At 37.3% G+C, this 15,891-nt stretch overlaps 1 long non-coding RNA gene across 2 annotated transcripts in view; it reads left to right on the top strand.

Moving 5' to 3' along the window:
- LOC139361890 (uncharacterized) overlaps positions 1 to 15,891 on the top strand; it is a 189,878-nt gene that overhangs the window by 130,945 nt on the left and 43,042 nt on the right. Inside the window, exons 3-4 of one of the 2 annotated variants that reach the window (XR_011619774.1) lie at positions 1,152 to 1,294; positions 2,521 to 3,669. This is a non-coding gene — a long non-coding RNA (uncharacterized lncRNA). Of the gene's footprint in view, positions 1 to 1,151; positions 1,295 to 2,520; positions 3,670 to 15,891 lie in introns of those variants that run through there. The other variant, XR_011619775.1, reaches the window with a different exon arrangement.

The following is a 15,891-nucleotide window of genomic DNA, read 5'->3' as shown; positions in this document are numbered from 1 at the left end:
GGTTGGCAAGTGTTTACCCTTGCTAGAACTTGAAAGTATAAAAATCTAGACGTGGCTTTCAATATAGTTACCTTATGTAAGCAACATGACAGCCATTCTGGACCATAATCCTGGGAGCATGATTAGCAACCTATCAGAATTTCGGGAAGACTAAAGAGAAATAGAGAAAATATCCAAAGATCAAATAGAATGATCCATCCTGAGCCACCTTAAAATCTCTGGAGAGGATGATAGATAAGATAATAGTGAGGGACCTCAGTAAGTGTAAATAAGACCAGGTTGTGGGAAGGAAGAAAGACAGAGTTTCCCAATGCCTGCAACCAAGAAGCTGAGGGAAAAGAACAGAGAGAAGTGGATAATATCAAAATTACCAAACATAGGCAAGAAAAGGCAAGCAAAGAGGCAGATTACAACCATCAATCTTACTTCGGTTTATGGCCAGTATTTATTAGACATAATACTGCTTCTCACAAACCCCCAGGATGATGGTTAAACTGTGCAGAGTAGGTTTAACTGGTTGAGTGGAGGTGCTTAGATGCTGCTAGTGTGGCTGTTCTGGCTCAGGAGTGCATACACACACATATATATATATGCACACAGCACCCCATACCATTGGCTTTCAAGTGTATGGTCACTTTTCTTTTTCACATTCAGGAGAAACAAAGTGGAAACAAAAGCAGAGAAGAGAAAAACAGTGATGAAACTGATGCCAGTGTTTATTCCTGTGAACCATTAGGTTAGAGAGGTTAAATCCAGAAACTAATAGTTATATATATATATATATATTTTTTTTTTTTTTTGAGACTGAGTCTCGCTTGTTGCCCAGGCTGGAGTTCAGTGGCGCGATCTCGGCTCACTGCAAGCTCCGTCTCCCAGGTTCACGCCATTCTCCTGCCTCAGCCTCAGGGGTAGCTGGGACTACCGGCACCCACCACCAAGCCAGCTAATTTTTTGAATTTTTAGTAGAGACAGGGTTTCACCGTGTTAACCAGGACGGTCTCAATCTCCTGACCTCGTGATCTGCCCACCTTGGCCTCCCAAAGTGCTCAAATTACAGCTGTGATCCACCACATCTGGCCCTAATAGTGATATTTTTATAAAATATCATGATATTCTAGGACACTGATAAAATTTTTAAAAATTGTTTCCAGGAGGGTCATTGTGAGTCACTGCTGCGATGTCATGAAATAGGACATTCTCCCACCATTGCACTGATCTCAACGGCTGCTTTCTACACGAAGAACTGGAGGTTAATGGGAGATGGCAGCCCATGGCAGAAACAAAGATGCTCATGGTGAGTCACCTTCAGTAGAGAGTGCAGTAAGTTTCCTTGTAACAGCTTTGCAGGTAACTGGACTTGCTTAGAAGGAGCAGCCAGATTAGAAAAGATAGACTTGGCAGGTCTTCGTATGGTAATTACATCTGACTCACTGGCATAAGGGACACATTTTTTGGGGGGGTGGGGGGTTGGGAGTAGAATTTCCTGATGTAAGTAGGATTTATTCTGAAGGACGAAGTATCTTACCTGAAGAATGTTGAGTATGGAACCATTGTAACGTGGTATAAATTTATATACGTCTTATTTGTAGCCACAGGCATAGCAAGATTGGGCGATCTCATGGTTACATATTTAAAAAAATAACAGGCCTGGTGCAGTGGGTCACACCTGTAATCCCCACACTTTGGGAGGCTGAGGCGGGTGAATAACGAGGTCAGGAGATCGAGACCATCCTGGCTAACACGGTGAAACCCCGTCTCTACTAAAAAAAAAAAAAAAAAAACTTAGCCAGGCGTGGTGGCATGCGCCTGTAGTTCCAGCTACTCAGGATGTTGAGGCATGAGAATTGCTTGAACCCGGGAGATGGAGGTTGCAGTGAGCCAAGATTGCACCACTGCACTCCAGCCTAGGTGACAGAGTGAGACTCCATCTCAAAAAAAAAAAAAATATATATATATATAATATATATATATTTATATATATATATGTATACGTGTGTGTGTGTGTGTATTTCAAAGGGAAGCCAAAAGTGCTCCAAATATTGTGTAAATTTTATATATGGCTCTGGAGAATTTTCCCTCTGGGGAGTTTCTTCATGGTTTAGATCAATTTGAACTCCTCCAAATGACTTCATATGGAAAATACCAGGTAGTCCAAGGAAGCCAGCCAGGAACCCTCTGGTTTCAAACACCAAACTGGGATCGTAAACTAAGTCAATATTTTTCATAAATTCCTGACACAATCTCAGAGAGGGAGCAAAGTCAATATCAGTCAGATAAAATTTTCCCATGTCATGCAAATCCAGACCGTAGAGCTCTGAAAGGGGCCTGCTGTCTCTCCGATGTGATGGGGATGAAATAGCATCAAACTACCTCATCTGGAATAAACAGAGCTTCCCATAATCAACATTTGGAACATAATGAACGGTCTTCACATTAAATTTATGATAAAGAAAGAAAAGCTGCTTTTTTGTTTCTTTAAATATGAATTTGCTTGTGTCTTATAAGAAATTTTCTCCACAGGCAGAGTCTGGAAGCTAAAAACGAGAGAAAAGAGGACAAAGAAACCACTGTGTCAAGGGCCATCGTCCCAAAGGCAATACAAATTTTAACACTATCTGCTCCCAGAGTGGAAGTTATAATTGATCTTAAACTGATTTGATCTTAAACTGATACCATTTTTTCTTTGAGATATGTATTTTTTAAGAATGCATGTGTTTGAGTGTTTGTGTATATATGAGTGTGTTTTTTGTCTAAGAGTAATTTCCTAGCAGGACAGAGTAACAGAATCCCAAACTTGGATGGGAATGGGAGGGGAAATCCAGGGGCCCTGAAACCCACTTAATTTAATTTTATTGTTTTGAAACAGGGTATCTCCCTGTTGCCTAGGCTGGAGTACAATGGTGCCATCACTGCTCACTGGAACCTTGATCTCCCTGGGCTCAGGCAATTCTCCCACTTCAGCCTTCCACTTAGCTAGGACTACAGCCACTCGCCACCACTCCCATCTAATTTTCTGTATTTTTTTCTAGATACGGAGTTTAGGCATGTTGCCTGGGCTGGTCTTGAACTCCTGAGCTGAAGTACAGGCCTGCCTTAGCCCCCCAAATTGCTGGGATTACAGGCATGAGCCACCACGCCTGGCCCTGACACCCATTTTAAACACCTGTTTGCCGTGAAGCAACTCATCCAACTGCCTCTCTTTTCCTCAAACTACTACCAAAACCTGCATGCTATTATTCCAGTTACATAACTCAGATATTGCAAATAGACAGCCATGGAGTATTATCCTGGTGGAAGGATAATGCCCTGGCAGGAATGTCTTGGGGAAGTGTATAGCCAGTGGGATTTTTGTAAAGAGGCACACATTTTCACTGCAAATGGAAGAAAGTAGGCTCTCTTAGGATGACTACAAGAAAAGAAATCAAAGTCAGGAATTGGGATGTTCCCTAGAGGGAAACCAAGAGATGGAGTTTGAGTTTCTTTCATCTTCTATTCTTAGAATCTAGAAATATAATCTTAACATCTCATTTCCAGGTCTACTCTCCCCACACTGTTGTAATTCCCTGTGGTTATGCTCAAAATTTCCATTAATCATGTTATGCATTAAAACCCAGTATTAGAAGTTTATGTAGTAGCAAAAGTATTGTTGAAGGGACAATGTTAATTCTGTAGTTCTAGGCAGAAACCATGGATTGATCAGGGAGAGCCTGGTGTCAGGGGAGAACAGATTGCAGCACACCCTACTCCAGATTAGGAGGGAGACAAACCCCATTTAAACCAAATGTTCTACAGGAAAGCTGCCCTTGTCCAGGGAAGGGTCAGGTAGGGGCTAAGAAAAGAAAGTGAGATCTCATATTAGTGGCTATCTAATCCACAGATATTTGGGTTACAAAGCAAACTGGATGAATATAAATTTCTATGTAAAAAATAACCTGTAGCAAGTACATGCATATTTCAGTAGATACGCAGTGCAACTAGGTATTAATTCGAAAAGCAAGGTATTTGAAATATGCTTCTAAAATCTTTATTCTGGAAAACACATTTTGATGCAATTTTATTACAGTTGATGTTTTATCATACGATTTAATATTACTCTGTAACAGTTTCATGACTTTCTCCTCCCAGACCCGAAACCAAATTGTAAGTCTCATATCTCAGAACTATTGCAAAATTCCATGGCTGGGATTTGCTCTTGCCCATATTTAAGTGACTTCCCTTAGTCGGACATCAACAAGAACCCAGTCTTTAGATAGCTATGTTAGAAATGAGTCACCCTAGCTTTATCATTGTGGTGACACCAATGCTTGCTTTATTTTTAATGTCAGCGGTAGCTTTGTGGGAGAACCATAAGTACTTCATAACATGGGACTACTCAGTAGATCTCAAAATGCCCTCAGTTCATACAGTCTGGTTCCAATAGCCTCCATGAGTTTTCCTTCTATGTGATTTCAGAGTTCTAAAGTCCACCTTTAAAGCTAGATGCTCCCTACACACGTTTTCCTCATATGTAACCTTAAAATGGTTATCATTTATTACCCCTATTCCTATATCAGTGGAGAAATTATGGAATTTGTAAGAAAAAGGAAGGTAAGTAAACATTTGGTTATCTGAGACTGAGAATGTGAGATTTTGAGATCTTTAGGTTTTAGACATATACTCCTAAAAATAAATTTCTGATTTTTATATCCGTTCTTTAGAGCCCAGAAGGAGTTTGTGTAATTCTATGGTTCTCCCATTTGTAATTATTTGATTCTCCCATTGTAGCCATAACAGTGTTAGCTCCTTACCAGTTCTCAGCAGATAGAAATTTCATTGACAGAGCCTTGTAACAAAATTTAATCTCCAGATATCAGATTCATATTCCTTTGCAAACTTCTCTGCAAAACACAAAGTTCAATTATTCCTGGTTGCCAAGGAAACAACATGAGACCACAAGACCACTGACTACAGGGTTAGTGTTGTCAAGGCTGGCCACCCCCTGTAAGCATATAGAGTGTCAGAAACTTATGTTCAAATAGAAGTAGTTGCATTTGTCATTCTAAGCTATATATAGTTCTATTTCATGAAATTAAATTAAAGTTAGAGTAATTGGAATAAAGGCCAAAAGTATCATCTTTACCCTTCCAGACTTTAATGGTACAAAGCCTGGTGTATTAAGATTTTTACTCAGGCAAGTTTTAATATGGTTTGTCATTCAAATATGAACAAAATACAACAACACTGTTATTTGCTCACAATGAGAAATCTATAGTTCATTGAAAATTAATTACTTAATCAATTAAGCCTTCTGAGCTAAACTCCCTCATTTCTATTTTAAATTTTGCCTGGGGATGGCCACATAATCAGGCATATTTTGGCACCAGGTTTTGATGATGCCTTTCTTTTTTGAACCTCTAAGTAAAATATAATAGACTTCATATTCTGTATGAAAAGGGGTATTGTTTCTTCCTCCCCATACCATTCTCTCATCCCACTGTTCTCATTTATAAATGAGCACCACAGTCATGTGGGTTGGACAGTTGTCCCTGTTACACTTCTTAAAAGTGAAGATAGGCTTGTTTCCCTGCAACACTAACAGTGAAATGTTCTCACACGATTTACCTGTTCACGAGACAGTTAATAGGAAGGATCCAGATTTGAAGGTAGTCATCTGGTTTAGAAGGAAACTTGCTAAGTCTCATTTGACAACAAGAATAAATCTGAGCTCTGGCTAGACAAACTCCAAATGATGTTTGGGTTAGTGAAGGATACAGAGAGCATTAGATGCAAATATTCCACATCTTATTTCGCCATGACAGTTATTAGACCACACAGACTTAAATATTTATGTTTCCAGCTGTTTGAATTTAAAATTAAAATGTTCTTTTCCCATCTCTTTGTGTGGCTGACTATTCTTTTCAGGCCAAATGCTACCTTCTTATAAGGCCTTCTTCAGGGTACCTCTTCATCCCCTCATCCATAACCAACACATTTTTCTGAAGTTGGAATCTTCCCACTTGTGTTACAATGTGTGCTACAGTTTGTGGTTATACATGTCTTTGTTACCATTTGCTGTCTTTATCAGTAGATTGTGATTTTAGGCCCTCAAAAAATATGTGTTGAATGAATGAGAATGGACTGCAATTATTCATCTAAGCATAATAAAAAGATAGCAAAATACATGTTCTTTTCATAATTTTAAATCTTTTTGTTTAACAATACTATAAGTATTTATATAATCCAACTACTACTTTAACAAAATCAGAGAAAACTTGTAAAATAAGATCATTAATAAATAAAGACATGGAAGTATGCTCCACACATTTACATTACAGAAAAAAATGATCATATACTTCATACATATTTTCTAGTGAAACATAATATGCATTTGCTATATCAGTTGCAAATATTCAATTATGTATAACACAAAACGAATGGACTGGATAAATCTCAACCATGTCTTAAGCAAAAACAAAATAACATAAGATGAGGCCAACATAGATACAGTAAAGCAGAATATCTGAGTGCTAAAGATAGAGGGCCCAAAGTGGGGACTAAGTAAGTATACAGGAAACATATGAGGCTCTCAGTCCTCAAAGGGTCTTAAATTTGACACCCATCGGTGAAACTCATTCTGACCACACATGTCAAAACCCCAAGCTTAGTGGCAGTTTTTATCTGTGGATCAAGTGTGCTTGTTCCTGCATCTATTTGATTATGCTGTGTGTTGTGAAGGTCCCAGTCTTATCTGGAAACATCTATCCATTTTCTTTTTTGATATGGCAATTTTGTCTAAGTTCTAAAGGCCCATTTTCCCACATGTTGCCATACTGTAAGCAGGAGACAATCAAAAACAAAGAACAAGGTTTAAAATAAGTAAGTAAATATAAAGCAAGTCACTGTGAAGGCCAGTTCTTAATTACCGAAGTTCAGAAGAAATGAATAAGCAACAGGGGAACAAATGGCAGAAAGTTCCATTTATATTTTCCAACTCTCCCCATTATAGGTAAGAGAGATGAGCCCTAGGCAACAGGGCTAAAATAGGGAATCTTTTCTTACAAACCAAACTCGAGTGCTTCGTGGATCTTTCCATCTTCCTTTTTGCCTATTCTCCTATTGGTATTATATGGGAGAAAAGGCAAACAAAACAAAAATTGTAAACAACCTTTTGGATCTTAGCCCAGACTTCCTGCCCCTGTTTATAGGGATGGCCAGGGACTCTCACACATGCACTGCAGTGTAGGCAAGCTTAAGGAGAGCAAATACATTGTTTAGTGATAAGCCACCCTTCTGAATGCCTTGCCATAGGAATTTAAGTTAGCTGATAATGGGATATCCTAAAAGAAAGCAGACTTCTGTGTCTCCTCTGGGAGCTGTTTGGGATACCTGGTTTTGGCTGGGGGACTAGGGGTGGGGAGTCCCAGGAATTAGGATGTACACAGTAGGCAGGAGTTAAACAGGTAACACAAACAAAGGGCTATCTTCCTAACAACTATAAGTAGCCACAAAGTCTTACTTCATTTCTCAAACTCCCTTCCTGAAGGATGTGCATTCCTAAAGGAGGTAATAGGACTCCCCTCAGCTGTATTTAAATACTCTTCTTTTTCACCTCCATCTCAAACTCTACACAGTCTAATTTCATACTGTGCAAGCATTAATGATCAATTGTGTTTTGTTCACACCCCTTCTTTATCCATGTACAGCTAAAGAATATAGTTTTATTATCTTTTAGTTATATCTAAATATATCTGCTTTCTAGAATATTCTGTTGAATCAGGGAGTTGTATTTCCATTTGTGATATAGCAAAAAAGAAATGTTTAAAAAACATCCATGTTACCACAAATGCACGTGCAAACATGTTATAATTACTTACAGAACTTTGGAACATATTGGAATAAGCCTTGCCTTGGGCCGTGAAAAAAAACTCAAGCCTAATTATATGCTTGCTCACTCTTTTTAAAAGCTTTACATGCCCCAAACTTTAAATATTTGCTTGGATCTGGAAAGACTCCATAAAAAGCCAAAGTACTTTCTGTGTAAATAGTCAAAACTCAAAGGGGGCCCTTATATGGCTATTCTGTCCATGGCCAGTCAGAAATCTGTTAACAGGAGAACAACAGCCCTAACGTTAAACTTGTTTGTAACTTTCTTCAGTGCCTAGTAATAATTTTACCAAAAATAAAAACATCATCTTGTTTTGGAATGGGAAGAAAATTTTGTAATGATCTGTTCAAACACATTTTTCTTCTGCTCGGCAAATATAGGAACAGCTAAAGACTATGTGATATGCTCACAGGCCCATAAATATTTAAGCCTCTGAGCCATGGTTTTTTGATTTATTGACCAACACTGCCAACCAGAGTAAAATTGTCTCTAATTCCGGGAGCTGATAGCAGCCACTGAATGGATGGGCAGGAAGGCTAAAGAGAGGTTTGATGCCCCAGTTTACCCAGGACTGCCTTGGTTTTAGTACTGAAGGTCATTATGAGAAACCTCTCAGTCACAGGCAAACCAGGATAGTCATTCATGTTTTGAGTAAATAATTCCAATCACTATGGGAGTTTAATTTTTCACCTATAGCTCTGTGATGACCTGAAGTATGAGTGAAAAGGGCACAATAAGGCTCTAAGCATTCTGGTTTTGTTTGGAGGCTAAGGAAGGATGGCCTTGAGAAGTGGATTTCTTAGCCCAGCAACGCACATGGTAGCAATTTAATATTAAATGAATGAAAGATTGTTAAATTAATAATACCAGTAATAAGGTGAAAAAATTGTCTCGATGCAATGCTAGCTTCCAGATACGCCACCCAGGAAGCTATCTGTGGTAGACAGAATGAATAATAGCCTCCAAAAATGTCCATATTCAAATCCATGTCCAGATATCGTATATAGTTACATGGCAAGGGAGGATTGAGCTTGCAGTTAGAATTGAGTTTGCTAGTCTCTTGTTTTAAAGAGATTATACTCTATTACCCAAGTGGGCTCAATGTAATCACAAGGGTGATTCAATGAGGAAGATGGAGAGAGAAAGGTCAGAACGAGAGAGCGTGTTTTGAGAAAGACCTAACCTGCTATTAATGGCTTTGGAAATGGAGGTGGCTACTGGCCAAGAAAGGAGAGCAGGCTGTAGAAGATGGACAAAGTAAGAAAAGAGATGCTTCCCTAAAACTGCCAGAAAATAACACAGCCCTGTTGGCACCTCAACTTTAGGTCAGTGAGCCCCATTTTGGGCTCTGACTTTTAGAATTGTAAGATAATAATTTTGTATTGTGTTAAAGCTCTAAAATGTGTGGTAACTTGATATAGCAGCAACAGAAACTAATATAGCATTCTAGAAGTAAAGGAACGGAAGAGTTCATACACCAAATTAAAATGTTCAAATCACATGGCTTATTAAAGAAATTTAAAACACACGATAAGAAGCAAAAGATGATGTAAGAAAAAGGAGATAAAGTAAGTCAACACGGTTAAGACAGGGTGCAAGCATATTACTTGAATCCTGAACACTGAACATTATCTTCATATTCTCTGTCCCCTCTCTCTGCCAAATCAGCCTCCCAATCACCCCACTGGTGTGGCTAAGAAAATCAGAGTTGAGATATTGAGTAAAACTATCCATGAATTATAGGTGCCCTGGACCAATGATACACATTGGCAAGACAAAGGGACAAGTATGCCTGGCCATATCTGTAGCTCACTGATTAACCTAATAAATAGCCATGGGTTTTATTCATGTTTCCTTGGTAGAGGACACATGGAACCAAGATGATGTCACCAACGGGTGGCTAAATTAAGAACTCTTGCATATTGAGTGTTCATATATACTTACTGTACCCAGAAAAGTGTTTCTTATATGCTTTTTATATCACAAATATTTAATGTTCAGGTGCTTCATGTATAATTCATAGTGACTCATGATTATAAATTATCTCTTGGTACTCTATCTATTACTTATTTATACTTAACACTTTTTATGAGTTTCATCCAGCCCATGTCTTCTTGTCTTCTACAGCATAATTAAATATTCTCAAACAATAAAATAAATGCATGTTACACCTGTGAAAAGGATGAACAAAAATTGAAAGGTGTTTTAAGGCCGACCCAATGCAATGACATTCTGAGGACTGGCTTCAGGTTTCACAAGCAAGCCTATCTCTGTCACTTGTCTGTATTCCTCAAAAGGGAAATTTACAGGAAAACATTTTTTTAAAAAGACAAAAAATCTTTTCCTTATCCAGATCTAAAAAAATTCAACTGATTTTTTTCTCCGTGAAAATTATTAATTTGGGACATACTTTGTACCTTTAATCCGTGGAAGTTCTTTATGATATTCTACATAAAGAAACATGTTCTTAAATTATTGTGCCTTCTTCTTTGAGGGGAGCTGTGAGATAGTATAAAAGACAATACTCTGAATTTAGGAAGATGGACACTTGTCACCTGTCTACCAGTAAATATCTCTGTGATAATAGGCCATTTACCTCACTATCTTGAGCTCCAACTGTCCTCATGTGTAAGATTGGGGAACCAGACTTGAGGATTTCTGTGACCACATTTGATCATACAAACAAATTGCCATCCCCCATTCCTGCCCCTGGATTTGACTAAATGTTGACAGTTTGGCAGCTTTGGCTTTTTCTGGGAGCCTTAAAAATCATGAAATAAAATTCATATAACCCAAAGTAGGTCTCACGGTCTTATATGACATTTAGCATACACACATGCACAAATTACACCAATGTTTTGTAGAATGTTATTGCATTGGGCGAGCCTTCTAATATCTCTCAATTTTTGCTCATCCTCATCACAGGTGTAACATGCATTATTCCAGTGGCTGAGAATATTTAATTCTGCTATAGGAGACAAGAAAACATGGGCTGGGTGAAATTCACTAAGGAAATGCACTAAAATATAGTTAATTTAGCCTTTTTAGTTTGTAACATCATGACTTGGATTATAGCTCAAGTGGCTAACAGAACTTCTATATTCTACAGAAGAAAATCAACAAATGAAAAATGTCCGGAGATTAGCCCCAAGCTGTAACACAGAGACAGGTTCAAAAGGTCTTAAAGAGTCAGCAAGTGACCTTTTTAAATAAATGAATATCACATTATCTCCTCTACTGGGGCAATTATTCCAAAGCTTTGTTTTTGCCTGTGTGTTATCCTTGCTGTTAGATCATTCTCATTCAATTCTCTTATGCTGCACTTTAAAACCAGTTCCAGTTGTCTTGTACTTAAGAATATCCGCTTACTGAGCTCTGTAGAAATAACTCAATCAAGTATCTATTTGAATTACTTTTCTTGAAACTAAAGCATCCTCTTATTTTTCTTCTTCCTTAAGATACTGCATTTTATAGCCCCTATTTTCTTTTTCTTCTCTGAATAAGACTGCTAAAGAAGTGAAGACCGGAATTGAACTATTCCCCAGTGAGAACTGACAAGTATGAGGCCAATGAGAAGTTTCTCAGAATCCTACAGATTCCCACAGAAGCAGGTGACTGCCTGCTATCAGGCTGGGCAACTCACAGACTAAGTAAGAATTTGAAATCGGATACCATTCCTGACAGGATCCTGCTTTTTCTTTGCGCACCTCAGAACTCAGGTTTGACTTATTCTTGAAAAAGATTGAAAGTACTAAATTTATTTAAGTTTCAACTTAAAAAATTTTCTTATGACTAAATATACTGTCTAACTCCTTTACCATCTCTGAAAGGTGGAGAAGGGGAAAAAAGATCCAAATGGCATGTACAAAAGCAAAACAAAAATAAACAAACAAAAAAACAGTGCTACTTCCAACTTACCTCATTCCCAGCTACACTTGTTGTGTTAAGTTGGGTATGATATATCCAACTGATATTCTTTGTTATTCCTAACACCTTCAGTAACAATTTTAAAACATTATCAAAAGAAGTTGTAGAAGGGTTTCCTTTATATAAAATATATTTTGTTGCTTCTATAGAAACTTTACATCAAAAAAGCATCATCAGCACTTGCCTCCTTCAAAAATTTGCACGAGCTAAAATTTGCAACTCTTGTCTTTTAAAAGTAGCAGTTTCTTTCTCTGCCTCCACATTATCTTCCAGTTTTAAAGTTTCCACCAGTAGAAATATAGACATGACATCAGAAATGCGCACACACATATGCAATCTAAGGAAAGTAAGCTCATATTGCATGTGTTTCTGCAGTTGGTGACTGCCACTTTAGCCAGGGTAAAGGTTTTTGATGCTTCTCGATGTTTCTGTCTTGGAATTGCAAAGTTAAAAATGAGCAAACGCCACAAATTCACTTTGCCTTTTAAGATTTTCCTGGCATAAGATCAAAGACCAAAGAAGAAAAGCTCAAGATAAGGCTTAAAAGTATGAAGCTTGCACAAAAGCATGAGAATTGAAAAGTCTGTTTGTAGTTGAAATAACTCTGACAACAACTGCTGCATCCATAGAAACAAGGTCTCGGGTCTAGTCTGAATTTCAGCAATAAAAGGGAAGAACAGATGTCTCAGGTACTGCAAATGTATTTAGGATCTAAACTCTCCTCATCTTCCTAAGAACCGGCCTCTAAAGAATCCACATTGTTCCCAGCTACTCACAGGCTGAGGCGGGAGAATCGCTTGAGCCTGGGAGGAGGAGCTTCCGGTGAGCTGAGATCGCACCACTGCACTCCAGTCTAAGCAACACAGTGAGACCCTATCTCAAAAAAAAAAAAAAAGAATTCACATTGTTACACACTTCATTTGAAGGAAGTAAACAAAACTGAAGAAAGGAGAGCTAGACCATGAAGTGCCTGTTGGAATCACTTTTGCAATAAAAAGAGGGAAATGACTTAGGTTAATAAATAAATCATATAGTACTTAAAAAGAAGTATGATTTTAGCCTCTGCCAGACAAGTAAAAAGGGAAATTCTTTTTTTTTTTTTTTTTTTTCAGGGAGGCTGTTTTATAAAGAAAATGTGAGCTTACCCAGCACGACCCAGGTACCAGGTTATCTGTCCTTTCACAAACTTCCCTTCAGTAACTCATCCAAACAACACCATCCTTTCCAGTTCACAAGGACAATGAGTTCGCACTGGTGATCTGCTCCAGTGCCTGCAAAAAGATTCCACTGCCCAAAAGTCAGGATAGTAATTACAATTTACCTATGAGTGATTTTTTTCTTCCTACATAGCTTTTTCTATATACTTTCCAATGTACTTTTATGAATTGGCCATATGAGTCTACGAATAATGATAGGATATATGAGGCTTTAAATGCAAATCATGGTAATGTAACACTAAAATTTTCTGTGTGTATGGTACATCTGAGGTTTTGTGAAGCCTTTCTTTTGTTTTCTTTTGGGTTCATGGTGTCATCACTTTTATTTTAAAATTAGAATTAGCTTCCCTTATAAAGCACATGGAAGTAGGCTAGTTAGTATTTACAAAAGAAACAGTGCCTCCCTGCCCACATTACTGCAAGTCTAAAGCAATGAATTTGATTCACTAAAACAAACTTTAGGAAGTATATATAGAAAATAAAAAAACAGTTTATGAAATGCTTTTCTCAGCTCATTTGTAGTTAAGTCTGATATTTTTATCTCTTGAAAGAGAAAATATTTTTCTGTAGAGCCCACAGTGACATCAGTTCTCTGAATACTACTGCCTTTAAGTTTCCAGAAGCAAGAAGATAGGAGTACGAAAGTATATACCTCAAGTCTCTGTGTACTATAAATATTAATCAGAAATCAGGTAAAGAGAAAATTCAATATGATTGTGTGTATGTATGTACTCAAGTTTCTAAAGAAAGTGCTTATATAGAGAGATCTATGACCACAAAGATATATATTTACATACATAATAATATATATTATGTATATATATGATAATAATATATATTATGTATGTATAATATATTTAATATAAAAAGAGAGACAAGTTTTTATATGTGCATACTATTGTCAGTTTGAGACTATAAACAGAGACTGTGAATCTTCTTTGGGATAAATATTTGTAGCTTCTGCCTCCAGCCCTCAGTTCTAAGCTAGAATGGGAAGTCCTAAAGCTCACTGGTCATGTCTCATCTCCCTTCTGTCCCCTGATGACTTAGAGTTCTTAGATATGTAGAATGAAAGAATGAGGAGCTTTCAGGAACTTTCTGGACAGTTGCGTCAGGGCAGAAGAAGCTGTACACTTTTCTAGCTCTAATCTTTTCTATGTTTAACCATGTCTTGAATTTGATTTTTGAAACCCAAATTTAGGTTTCCCTACATTCTGGCTTGCAGGTTGTTTTACCCAAACTAAAGAAAAATTAGTTGGTGGAAATAAGAGTGGGAGACTGCAACATCCTTACAAGGTGTTTATTACTTTCCTTTTTATAAAAGGGACTTGATCCCTTATGTGTCCATTGACTTGCTTAGTGTTCATGAAATTAGGAAACTCCCACAGATGGTGTGGACAGTCTGGAAGCTAGATTCATGGACAGGTAAACAGATAAACAAGTTGTAGGTGCACGACTCGGACTTAGCATTCATGGAACTGCTTCATCTTGGAGTGGCTTGTGTTGGTTTTAGTTTTTTGTTTGTTTGTTTGTTTTTGTTTTTCGTTTAACTAGAGCTCTCAGAACCAGCAATCAAACTCTCACCCCCACCCAGGTGGAGTTTACATTCTTCTCATTTGCTCATACAGATGACTCCCAGCTTTTAAATATTTTGGGCCACTGCCTTGCAAATGAGTTTGCACAGTAGTAGAATAATTTGCCTTTGAACATTCTCTGAGTTCCACCTCACACATATTTTCAGTTCTCCCTCTTCTTTGACATCATCTTAGGCAGTGGGAGAGATTATTATACTTAGAATCAGATGCAGGTATAGACAGATATATACTTGTAAATATACTGACCAAAGTTTATTCTTAAATAGATGTCACATTATATAATTCATAATCCACAAGTGAGTAATTGCAGTTTTATTATAGAAACTTAATGAGTGGGAGCTATGACAGAAGTATTTTCATGAAAAAACTTCCCTTAATTGTGATCAATACCTACACAGATATTTTGATAAGAAGTCCCTACCTGACAACTAGTAGAAAAATGTTCAGGATTATCCATCTTTTTCGTCTTTTCAGGCCTAATAATATGTAAGAATTAGCTAACATGCACACTACTGGCACTATATATGACTAACAGATGAAGACTAAAACTTGGAAAATGATGTTGAATTAAGATATTTAGAAAAATAATATATTTATTCAATTCTACTGCAAAGTACTTAGAATTATTCAGAAAATAAATCAATACTTTTAAAACTATCATGTTATTAATACTTCTTCTCAGTATAACCAAGTTTGAGGTACTATATGAATGAAAGTAGTTTATTTAAAGGACCAAACCATAAAAGGTAATTTTTGCTTGGAAGTAAATAAAATATTAAACATTCCTGGGGTGTATATTTCATTTTATATCAGGAATCTAAACTAAATCAGCCATTGGTTATGATGAGATAATCAACCAGGGCATGTGGTTTTATTTAAACTTCTCAAAAACAGGCAATACTTGCTCTTTCTTTTTTCTCTACTACTTATATACAGCCTACTTGAGTACCTTGCAAATTCAGCAACAAAAAATTAGTTTCAACATAATGTCTTATTCATTTCTACATTTCCCCCATTATAAAACACAGAATTGTGCACATATTTAGTACACAAGAGAGTTTTTAATTGAGTTAAACTGTGTAGAATATGTTTCTGCATTATTCCAATCAATAGTCATTCAAGGGGAAAAATACTCAAATCGTGTTTTCTAATAATGGTCCCCTGAGTTATGCGTGGTATTCCCTTCTAGAGGGAAGTTGTGGAACATCTGGGGACCGCCAGCTGCTTCCGTTATAAATAGTGCTAAAGGTTTTCTGCGTCTGAGCTTTACGTGATTATCTCTTTGGGG

This window comes from Macaca nemestrina, chromosome 2 (genome assembly GCF_043159975.1).
Source record: "Macaca nemestrina isolate mMacNem1 chromosome 2, mMacNem.hap1, whole genome shotgun sequence".
Classification (NCBI taxonomy): domain Eukaryota; kingdom Metazoa; phylum Chordata; class Mammalia; order Primates; family Cercopithecidae; genus Macaca; species Macaca nemestrina.
This window is presented reverse-complemented; position numbering and strand designations above follow the sequence as displayed.